The 11,080-nt window shown below is 35.8% G+C and overlaps 1 pseudogene; it reads right to left on the bottom strand.

Annotated features, from left to right (window-relative positions):
- Positions 1–1,238: 1,238 nt before the first annotated feature.
- On the bottom strand, positions 1,239–7,701 carry LOC113286542 (annotated as a pseudogene).
- Between the last annotated feature and the right edge of the window lie 3,379 nt (positions 7,702–11,080).

The raw sequence follows: 11,080 nt of genomic DNA, 5'->3' as shown, positions 1-11,080 counted from the left end.
ATACTCTAATAGTAGAAAATTTACTTATTTTATGCACAGTAAAATAGAATAAACAATTTTCAGATATACGTTTTTTTTTTGTCATTTTCTCACTCACTATAACTGAAACTGATATTTTCCCAGACACAATTTGATCGTTTTTTGAAATAGTTTAGCTTTAATTTATAATTTCCAACCATTCAATTTTTTTTTTTACATAGCTCGACACAATAACGTACATCAGCAACCATTCAATTATTTTTTTTTAGATAGCTCGGTACAGTAACATACATCCGAAAAGCACTTTTATAAAGCTCGCAGCAATACCAAACTAATGCTATGTTTAGCTAATAAAAATATATTTATTATCACCATTAGTAGAATAATTTATATTTTATTTTATTTTTGAAAAAAAATTGCATTTACCAATTTATATTATTTTCTAAAAGTCTAAACAATTTTTTTTTAATTTGTCATTTAATAAAATATTATCATGGAAAATTAATAGAGTATTTATTGTAAAGTAGAATAATTTTTATATTATCATTTTGAATTCAAAACTAGTCGTAAAATCCAAGGTGACCAAACTTGTGGTATAAAAACCCCATTCAAATGTTGGATCCATTAAAACTCCATCTTAAACAAAATTGATATAAAAATCCCAAAATTTTAAAAATTGATACAAAAACCCCAAATTTCAAAATTGGTTTCATCAAATTATATGATGTTTCATCAAATATTTTGGGGTTTTTGTGTTACCTTTGTTTTGATGGGGTTTTTGTGTTACTTTTGTTTTGATGGGTTTCCTGTGGATGAATAGTGACACCTTTGGGATTATAACTCGCGAACCGTTTTTAGTTTGACATTTAATAAAATATTATAATGGAAAATTAATAGAGTATTTATTATGAAGAATTTTGGAACCTTAATGTCATGATAAATTTTGTCTCTTAGATGCATTTCTAATACCAATCACAACCATAATTTATGACAAACGATTAAATCCCTGAATTTATATCTTATGAGGACAAATCTGAACCGCCAGTTACATAGACAAAGTTAATCAAACTGTGTTTTATATTCTTGACAAATTAATTTATAAATTACAACCGAATGGTACACGGACGGATGTTGGACACGAGAAAGAGAGAGAATAAAGAAAAGATAGACCGAAGCATTTCAAATTCTACTGACCACTAATCTCTGAACGGAATTTATTTTCTTAATAGGCAGAGCTTTGTACTACTACGACTACTAAATTACCGTCCAGTGAGTGTATCGGGAAGACCAACAAATGACGGCAAGTCAGCTACTAGTGGTGATGTTGGAAGATATACCGGAATTGGCAACTGGAATGGAAGTTCAGGTAATGGAGAGTCAAATTTAAGAACATTGAGCACTTGAGCTGCTGAAGGCCTTGATTTAGAATCAGGATGAGCACACCATAATCCTACAACCATTAATCGTTCAGTTTCCAACTCATTGAACTCCATTTTTAAGTCAGCTGCTTCAATGAGTTTTCCACTCCCGTAAAGACCCTATACCCACTCCACTAGTGAGATCCCCTCAGTTACTTCTTTTGGCTTCCTCCCACAAGCAATCTCAAGTGCAACAATACCAAAACCATAAACATCAGATTCCTTACTTGATTTACCCGTAAAAATAAATTCAGGTGCCAAGTAACCCATGCTTCCGGCTAATACCGTTGTTTGAGAACCTAGCTCATGATCAACAAGCCTTGCTAAACCAAAATCCCCGATTAGCATTAAAATTTGAATCTTGCATTACGTTACTTGACTTATTATCTCTATGAACCACACATTGTTCCCAATATTCATGCAAGTACAACAATGCCGAAGCTAACCCAAGAGCTATTTTGTACCTAACTCCCCAAGTGAGAACAGTTTCTCCTTTAAATAGATGGTTATTGAGGCTCCGGTTTGGCATGAATTCATAAACAAGAAGCATTTCATTTCGTTCATAGCACCAACCAACAAGTTGAACCAAATTTCTATGTCGCAGCTGGCTAATAATCCTTACTTCTGATTTGTATTCTTTTTTCCCCTGTTTGGATCCTCTGGATACTCTCTTTAATGGCAACTGCAAGATGAAACTTAGCTTATATAAAGACAACTCTCTTTATTGATGTTTAGAAAATCTCTCAAAACTAAACACAAGCTCTTATCTTGCTCATATGATCAACCACAACTTTGGTGATCATATATATATAGAACTATGAATTCCTTTTCCTAGTCCTATTACCTTATTACATGTCTTTCCTTTTCTTAGAACTAGATGACATCTAATTCCCTTAGGATTACATTAATTTCATAATCTTGTCCTAACCAGCTTATTAGTGACTTCTATGTTGAAGTTAATCCAACATTCTCCCCCTTAAGCTTCAACTGTGCTTGTGAAAAATCTTGTACTCCTATTAATTTCCTCATTTCTTCAAACTTGATCCGAGCTAATGCCTTTGTCAATATATCTGCTTTCTGCTCAGTTCCTGGTATGTGTTCAACGTTGATGATCTCCTTCTCGATACATTCTCATATGAAATGATACCTTTTGTGAATGTGTTTCGTCTTCCCATGAAACACTGGACCTTTGGTGAGTGCAATTGCAGACTTATTATCAATCTTGATGAGAACTTTTTCAGGTTCTCTTCCTTTGATTTCACCCAACAGTTCTTGAAGCCATATTGATTGTTTAGCTGCTTCTGTTGTAGCCATAAACTCAGCTTCACAGGATGAGAGAGCAACAGTGTCTTGCTTCTGTGAACACCATGTAATAGGTGTTTCTCCTAGATAAAATATATGACCAGTTGTACCTTTTCCATCATCTTGGTCAATATTATGACTGCTGTCACTATACCCAACAATTCCTTTTGATCCTCCTCGACCATACTTCAATTTACAGCTGATTGTTCCTCTTAGATATCTCAATACCTGCTTTATTACATCACCATGAGACTTGAGTGGACTCTGCATATAACGGCTTGCTACTCCCACAGAGAAAGCCAAATCTGGTCTTGTGTGTAATAAGTATCTTAGGCATCCAAGATTTCTTCTATAACTCGTTGGATTAATCTTAGGATCCTCTTGTACTTTTGAAATTTTCAGTCCAAATTCCATTGGAATTCTTGTTGGATTACAAGTTTCGAGTCCTGCTTGTTTCAGAATTCTCCTTGCATAAGCTTCCTGTTTAATCTGAATCCAATCTACTCCTTGATGGACTTCTATGCCAAGGTAATAAGTGAGTTTTCCGAGGTCTGACATCTCAAACTTTGATGACATTTCTCTATTGAACTCATTGATCACCTTAAGGGAGTTGCCAGTCAAAAATAGATCATCTAGATAGACTGCAATCACAAGAAGCGTTCCTTTTTCTTCTCTTCTGTATACAGAAGTTTCTTTAGAACAATTTATGAATCTCATTCCCTTTAAGATTTTCATCAGTACCTTCATTCTCATGGCCCATACTGCGTAGTTTGTGGCGTTGAGGATTGGAACTTGTATTGATGGTGGCGTGAACTGTTTTGCACCCACAATGGTGGTTTCGTTTTCCATGGCTCAGAAACCTCGCTCTGATACCAATTAATGGCAACTGCAAGATGAAACTTAGCTTATATAAAGACAACTCTCTTTATTGATGTTTAGAAAATATCGCAAAACTAAACACAAGCTCTTATCTTGCTCATATGATCAACCACAACTTTGGTGATCATATATATATAGAACTATGAATTCCTTTGCCTAGTCCTATTACCTTATTACATGTCTTTTCTTTTCTTAGAACTAGATGACTTCTAATTCCCTTAGGATTACATCAATTTCCTAATCTTGTCCTAACCATCTTGTTAGTGACTTCTATGTTGAAGTTAATCCAACACTCTTAACGGCCACATTCAAGCTTAAATCACTTAAAAACCCTTTGTAGACTCCACCGAATCCCCCCTCTCCAAGTTTTCCTCCCTCATCAAAATTACTAGTTGCATGAACCAGTTCGTTGTATGAGAATCACTTCGCGCCCGTTCCACTTTCAAATTCGTCATCCATTGACATGTCCAAATTTGCCATCTCCGCATCATTAATTCTTGTGTTCTCGCGCCTCTTCTTTAACCAGATCAAGAAAGAAACACAAAGGCCACAAGCTCCGCCAATTCCAACAACAAGACATCAAGACCCATTACTAATGCAACTGAATTACTCTCAGTCTCTACTTTTTGAGCAGTTTTTAGAGTGGAATTGAATTGCCAGGAAAGGATTTTATGAATTTCAACCCCCAAGCCAGTAGACGCTGAAAATCCAACTGTAATCTTCTCAGGCAGGACCTTGCTTAGATCAAAAATATGATATAAAGTGGAATTCTCACTGAAAAGAGGTTTTTTAGCATAAGTTAAGAAAACTGTCAAATGTTTCGTAGTTGCATTATATCTTACCCAAGCATTAGCTTTACTTCCATCCTTCATACTACCAGCCCATGACGCAGTAGCTACAGATACAACAGAGTTGATGTTGACACCGACATGATCAGCACACAAATCCCATGGGTCTTTGAAACTGTCAAACTCGACCGCAACAATCTGATTTCTCGTCAAGTTCTTTTCAGAGACTCTTAAACTACAAGATTTCTATGTGGAATTTTCACACAATAGTGTCGACTATCTCTTTTCATTAGGTATTTATATGAGTACAAATATAGAGAATATCTCAAAGAGTCATTCCTAATCTAAACAACTTATGACAAGAATACAGGTAAGTGATAACTAGATACAACAACTTATGAAATCAATGACTGCACAAGACTCGGACGTTGCTGCATAAGACTCTGACGATGCTGAAGACTTGCGTTGCTGGTTGGTATACCACTGTTGTGGTACATCATATGTACATGTCCAATACCCCCCCCCCCCCCCCCCCCTCAAGTTGGAGCGGGAGGGTGATGAGGCCGAACGCCCAACTTGCTGACAAGACGTCTGAAGTGATCTACGCCAAGTGGTTTAGTGAAGAGATCAGCCAATTGCACTGCATAGGGAATGTGAGTTGGTTTGATAAGCCCAGATATCAATTTTTCGCGAACAAAATAACAATCGATTTCGATATGTTTAGTTTGTTCGTGAAACACAGGATTATCAGAGATGTGAATAGCAGCTTGATTGTCACAATATACTGGAATTGGCTTCGGAATATTAACACGAATATCAGTGAATAAATAATGTAACCATTGTAACTCAGAAGTTACCCTGGCTAGAGCTCGATATTCTGCCTCAGTAGAAGATAGAGAAATAGTTGGTTGCTTCTTGGATTTCCAAGAGAGGGGACTATCGCCCAACATGATGAAATAGCCTTTCGTGGAACGGCGAGTAATTGGGCAACCTGCCCAATCCGAATCAGTGTAACCAGCGAGAGAAAGTGATCTAGTTGCAGATAGAAAAATTCCATGACTAATGGTACCTTTGAGATAACAAACCACACGATAAGCAGCATCCAAGTGACCAGAACAAGGTTGCTGCATGAATTGACTTAAATAATTCACATAATAAGTGATATCAGGACGAGTTACCTGAAGATATAATAGTCGACCAATTAATCGTCGATAAATACTTGGATCAGGTAGAGGATTTCCCGAGTTTGGTATTAATTTAAGGTGTTGCTCCATAGGAGAAGCAACAGGTTTAGCTCCTAAAATACCAGAATCCTGAACAATGTCTAGAATATATTTACATTGTCCAAGAAAAATACCCTTTGGAGAACGAGAGACTTCAATGCCCAGAAAATATTGCAAACGCCCAAGATTTTTGAGGGAGAATTTGGCTTCCAGTTTATGCTTGAGCTCTTGAATAGCCAAGTTATTGTTACCTGTAATAATAATATCGTCGACATAAACCAAAACATAAATAAAAACTTCTCCTGAATGAAAAAGAAAGAGTGCATAATCAGCACGAGATTGTATAAATAATTCTTCAAGTAAGGCATTAGAAAATTTAGCAATCCATTGACGAGATGCTTGCTTAAGACCATATAGAGATTTATTGAGTTTATAAACACGAGTATCTCCCTTCTTCTGAAATTCAGGAAGAAGTTTCATGTAGATTTCTTCATGAAGATCTCCTTGTAAAAAAACATTGTTGACATCAAGTTGATGGAGAGGCCAATTGAAAATGGCAGCAATAGACAACAAGACTCGGACAGTAACTAACTTAGCAACAGGATCAAAATTATCATGATAGTCAATACCTTCCTGTTGTGTGTATCCTTTGGCAACCACACGTGCCTTACGACGATCAATGTCACCATTCGGCTTATATTTAATCTTGAACACCCATTTACATCCAATGATAGATTTTCCAGGGGGAAGAGTAGTCGTGGTAAAAGTATTATTTTCTTGTAGAGCAGAATGCTCTCTAACTATGGCATCACGCCACTCTGGAGTTTTAATGGCCTCCGTAAACGATCTCAGTTCATCATTGGCAATAACCGAAGAGAGAAAAGCACGATGTTGCGGAGTGAATTTATCAAAAGAAATGTAATTCGTAAGAGGATATAGGGAGTTAGATATACCTTTGTTAACAGAGTAAATGTAATCTTTGAAGTGAGAAGGACGATGATGTTCCCTGGTTGATCTGCGTAAAATATTGTCGTTGGCAGAAATAGGAGGAGTAGAAACCACTACGTCAGTAGTAATGCCTGGAGAACTGGTTACACTAGTAGAGTCATTCTCAGGATAAGCAGTATCACCCGTAGTTTGTGTGAAAGAATTAGAATCATCACCTTGCAAAAAAGGTGAGAAACTAGGAGACGGTATATCTAGCACAGGATTTGATGGAACAACATACATGGGGTCCTCAAAGAAAACATCAGGCTCTATAGAGGGTGAAACTACATTGTCAGATGTCAATTTAGCATCTTTGAAGGGAAACAGATGCTCATGAAAGACAACATCTCTGGATACAAAAGTTGTCTTTGTGATTTCTCGTCAAGTTCTTTTCAGAGACTCTTAAACTACAAGATTTCTATGTGGAATTGTCACACAATAGTGTCGACTATCTCTTTTCATTAGGTATTTATATGAGTACAAATATAGAGAATATCTCAAAGAATCATTCCTCAATTAAACAACTTATGACGAGAATACAGGTAAGTTATAACCAGATACAACAACTTATGAAATCAATGACTGCACAAGACTCAGACGTTGCTGCACAAGACTCGGACGATGCTGAAGACTTGCGCTGCTGGTTGGTGTACCACTGCTGTGGTACATCATATGTACATGTCCAATAGAGACGTTGGCACTCAGTAGGCCAAGTGATCCCCCATGAGAATTTGGTGGAAGTTTAGACCCGAAAGGGGCGAGAAAGAAAGTTAGACCATCACAGTACGAACTGTCATTTAGGCCTTTTATGATGAATGAGAAGTTTGTATCGAAATCTGTAATCCCTCCAGTGGTTGCATCCCAAAGTTGTATAGGTTCCGAATAGGTGATTCGTCCCACACTATTTTTAAGAGTATCGTTGGCTGAATTCTTAGTGAGGTCAATGATGTTATCGCTTAAGAATGAATCTCCTTCGAACTTTATTTGGAGATCATTTTGTTGGAAATGTGGAATGTTAAAGGAAATTGAATTAGTAGTAGTAGAAAGATTCAATATTATCGTGATGATTAAGCAGAAGCAAATTGAAGAATGAAGATCATTTGATGATTTATAGAAGAAAGCCATCGATGATGATTGAATGGAAGAGAAAGATCTTCTTCTAAACTGCAAATTGTGTTGCATTATTTAGAACACCTAAGGCAAAAAAAAAAAAAAGGCTACAATTGAGTAAGCTCTTATAAAATAACGAGGGAACCTGATATGCTCTCTAATAGGCTTGGAACCTAATCTTATATGCAAAAGAAAAATGGTTTTGAACTTAATGTTTTCTGTACTTGATCTCCCAAGTGCTAATACAAATTTGGAAAACCCTCGTGTTGCATACATTTAAATTCCAACAGCAAACAAAAGGACTCGCATAAAACAAAATCTGATTGAAATAGGTACACCATTGGACCATTTGTCGTCGTGGAAGCATGTTAATGAATGATCGTACTTTCTGTACTAAGTGAGTATAAAAGGGGTATCCATAGTTTCCTTTCCTGGCTCAAAACGAAGAAAGGAAGAAAAGCGGAAGGCAGATACTACTCAAAGTCTCAAAACACCCCCATATATCACATTTTGTTAGGGACTTTCCTGGCTGATAGTGCCCAGCCTAAACATCTTTAACCATACACGTGTTTTCTTTCTTGTCAAAGATAACGGAGTTATGACTTTTTATCTTAGATAATGGAAATAAAAGTTGACAGTGTTAAACATATTTAGACAAAATGGCATAGTCGTGATAAACAGTAACGGTTTTTCCAGGTGGTCAATGAGTGAAATAGATATTCACTGTCTACTGGTTGAAAGGTCAACTGCCAGAGCAGGTTAGATCAGAATTTACGACGGTTTATATCCCTTGTTTTTCCCCGTCCTGACAAATTTTATTCATCCCGACAAATTTGATCTTCCGTTTCATTTTTTTCTACTTCTTGCGGATACTCCGTGGACCTTGTACATTTTTCTTAGATTTTTTAATAATTTATTCCCTTTCTATCAATTTATTTTTTATTAAACTTCCTTCGTTTCTTAAAACTAAATCCGACATTATTTTAATTAAGGGTGATTGTTATGTTTGTAAAATTTCTGGCCACACCGTAGTAAATTGTACAACATAAAAACCTTAATAAGTAGAAAGTTAATGCTAATTTAGTTGAAACAAACTAGAACGAGTTTAGTGGCATGTTGTCGGAAGTTATTTTGATAACCAATGTGAGAAACCAGTGGGTGGACTCTGGAGCCACCAAGAATGTTTGTTGAAATAGAGACTTGTTCACCTCTTATCATAGGATAGGGGATGTCGAGAAACTCTTATTGAGTAACTCATCTGCAATAGAGGTTGCATAAAAGGAAAAGGTCGAGCAGAAGCTCATATCTGTAATATTCTCACATTGAATGAAGTTTTCATGTTCCGAGCATATGCGAAAATCTCGTATCTTGTTCAGTTGTAGATGGAAAAAGATTTAAGATCTTAATTGAATTTGGAAAACTTGTTGTAACAAGGCAGTGATTTTTTAAGCATGAGTGATAGGACTTTGGGTCTATATAAGCTTAACGGAAAAACTGATGATGTGAGAATAGTTGATTCTTGTGCTTTCTTTGTGTGGTTGATTGTTTTACGTGGCAGACTTGGAACCGTAAACTTATAAGTCAATGCTTAACTGGCTAGCATAGGCTGCGTACCCAAATTTAGTTTGGATTTTGAACACAAAAGTGAAATCTGTGAAGAATCAAAATATGCTATAAAACCTTTTAGCACAAATGTTCAGAGTAATTCTAAGCCTTTAGAATTAATTCAGTTAGGCCTAGTTGACATGAGTTCAACCCAAAACCACTATGGTAAAAGATGGTTTATAACTTCTGTAGATGATTGTACGAGGTACTATCTAGTATACTTGTTTAAGGATAAGGATGACGCCTTTGAAGCCTTAAGATGTATAAACTTGAAGTTGGAAACCAATTAGAATCCTTGAACATAACAACTGTATCCTTAAGGAGATGATAATTTTCATGTTGATTAGTTCAGGATTACCTGCGGCCTTGTGGGGGAAGGCAATCCTCTTAACTAGTATATCCTAAATAAAGTACCCTTTAAAGGATCATATGAAACTCCATATGATTTATGGAAAGGTAGATGACCTTCTTATGAATGCGTCAAAGTGTAGGGGTGTTTGACTAAGATTGTAATTCCTCTTCCTAAATGAACTATTTTTGAAACCAAAAATGTTGATTGTGTTTTCGTACAGGGTATGCTGAGTATACTTCTACAAATAGATTTTTGGTTGTGTGTTCTGATTTTTCTGACTTTGGTGTGAATATTAATACGGAATCTAGGGATGCTGGGTTCTTGGAAAATGTTTATTCTAAACCTGTACCTCATTAGAGATGTGTTGTTGATCCCCTAGATTTATTTTCAAATAGTCAGAACTTATTTTAAAGGAAGAAGTTGATGTTGAGCCTAAGAGAAGTAAAATAATTAGACTTGAGACTTCTTATGAAACCGACTTCAGACTTGTAAAGAAGCCTTGATATCTACTAAAACCCTATTTTGGTAAGAAGCTTCTTTAGTGAAATGGACTCAGTCAGTCGGAACCAGACATGGGAGCTTGCTTGTTTACCTCCAGGGAGTAAGACCATGGGATGGAAATGAATCTTTAAGAGGAAATGATAGGTAGATGGAACTGTGGAAAAATATTAAACTAAGTTGGTAGCTAAAGGCTATAAACTAAAAGAAGGTGTAGATTTCCTTGATTCTAATTCACCTGTGACGAGAATTACTTCCGTTGAGATGCTAATTTTTATTGCTGCCATAAAGAACTTAGAGATACATCAGATGTATGTTAAGGAAGCTTTTCTAAAACCGTGAATTAGATAAAGAAATTTACATAGATCAACCTGAAGACTTTGTAGTGAAAGGTTGGGAATACAAAGTTTATAAGTTTGAACAAATCTTTATATTGTTTTCAAATTAGCACGTAAACAGTGACATGATAATTTTATCATGTGATAATGAGTAGTGGATTTAAGGTAATGAATCTGACAAGTATATCTGCAAGTAACTTGTTAAGTATGTCTATGTGATTGTATGCTTGTATGTCGATGATATGCTTATACTTGATTCAAACTTAGATGTAATTAATTCCACCAAAACATACGCTGAATGAGAACCTTGACTTGAAAGACTTAGGCCTTGTTGATGTAATCATAACAATGAGGATTAGAAGATAATCTAACATTTATAGTCTTAGTCGTTCTCATTATGTTGAATTTGTGCTTAAGAGATACAATCAATCTGATTGTAAGCCTGCTTGTACCCCATATGATTCTTCTTGTAGACTCAAGAAAAATAAGGGTAATGAAGTATCTTAACTTGAATACTCAAGAGTTATAAGATGTATGATGAATTTAATGAACTGTAAGAGTCCAGACATTGCCTATATTGTGAGTAAGTTAAGTAGATATA

The sequence above is a fragment of the Papaver somniferum genome, chromosome 6 (genome assembly GCF_003573695.1).
Source record: "Papaver somniferum cultivar HN1 chromosome 6, ASM357369v1, whole genome shotgun sequence".
Lineage (NCBI taxonomy): Eukaryota > Viridiplantae > Streptophyta > Magnoliopsida > Ranunculales > Papaveraceae > Papaver > Papaver somniferum.
This window is presented reverse-complemented; position numbering and strand designations above follow the sequence as displayed.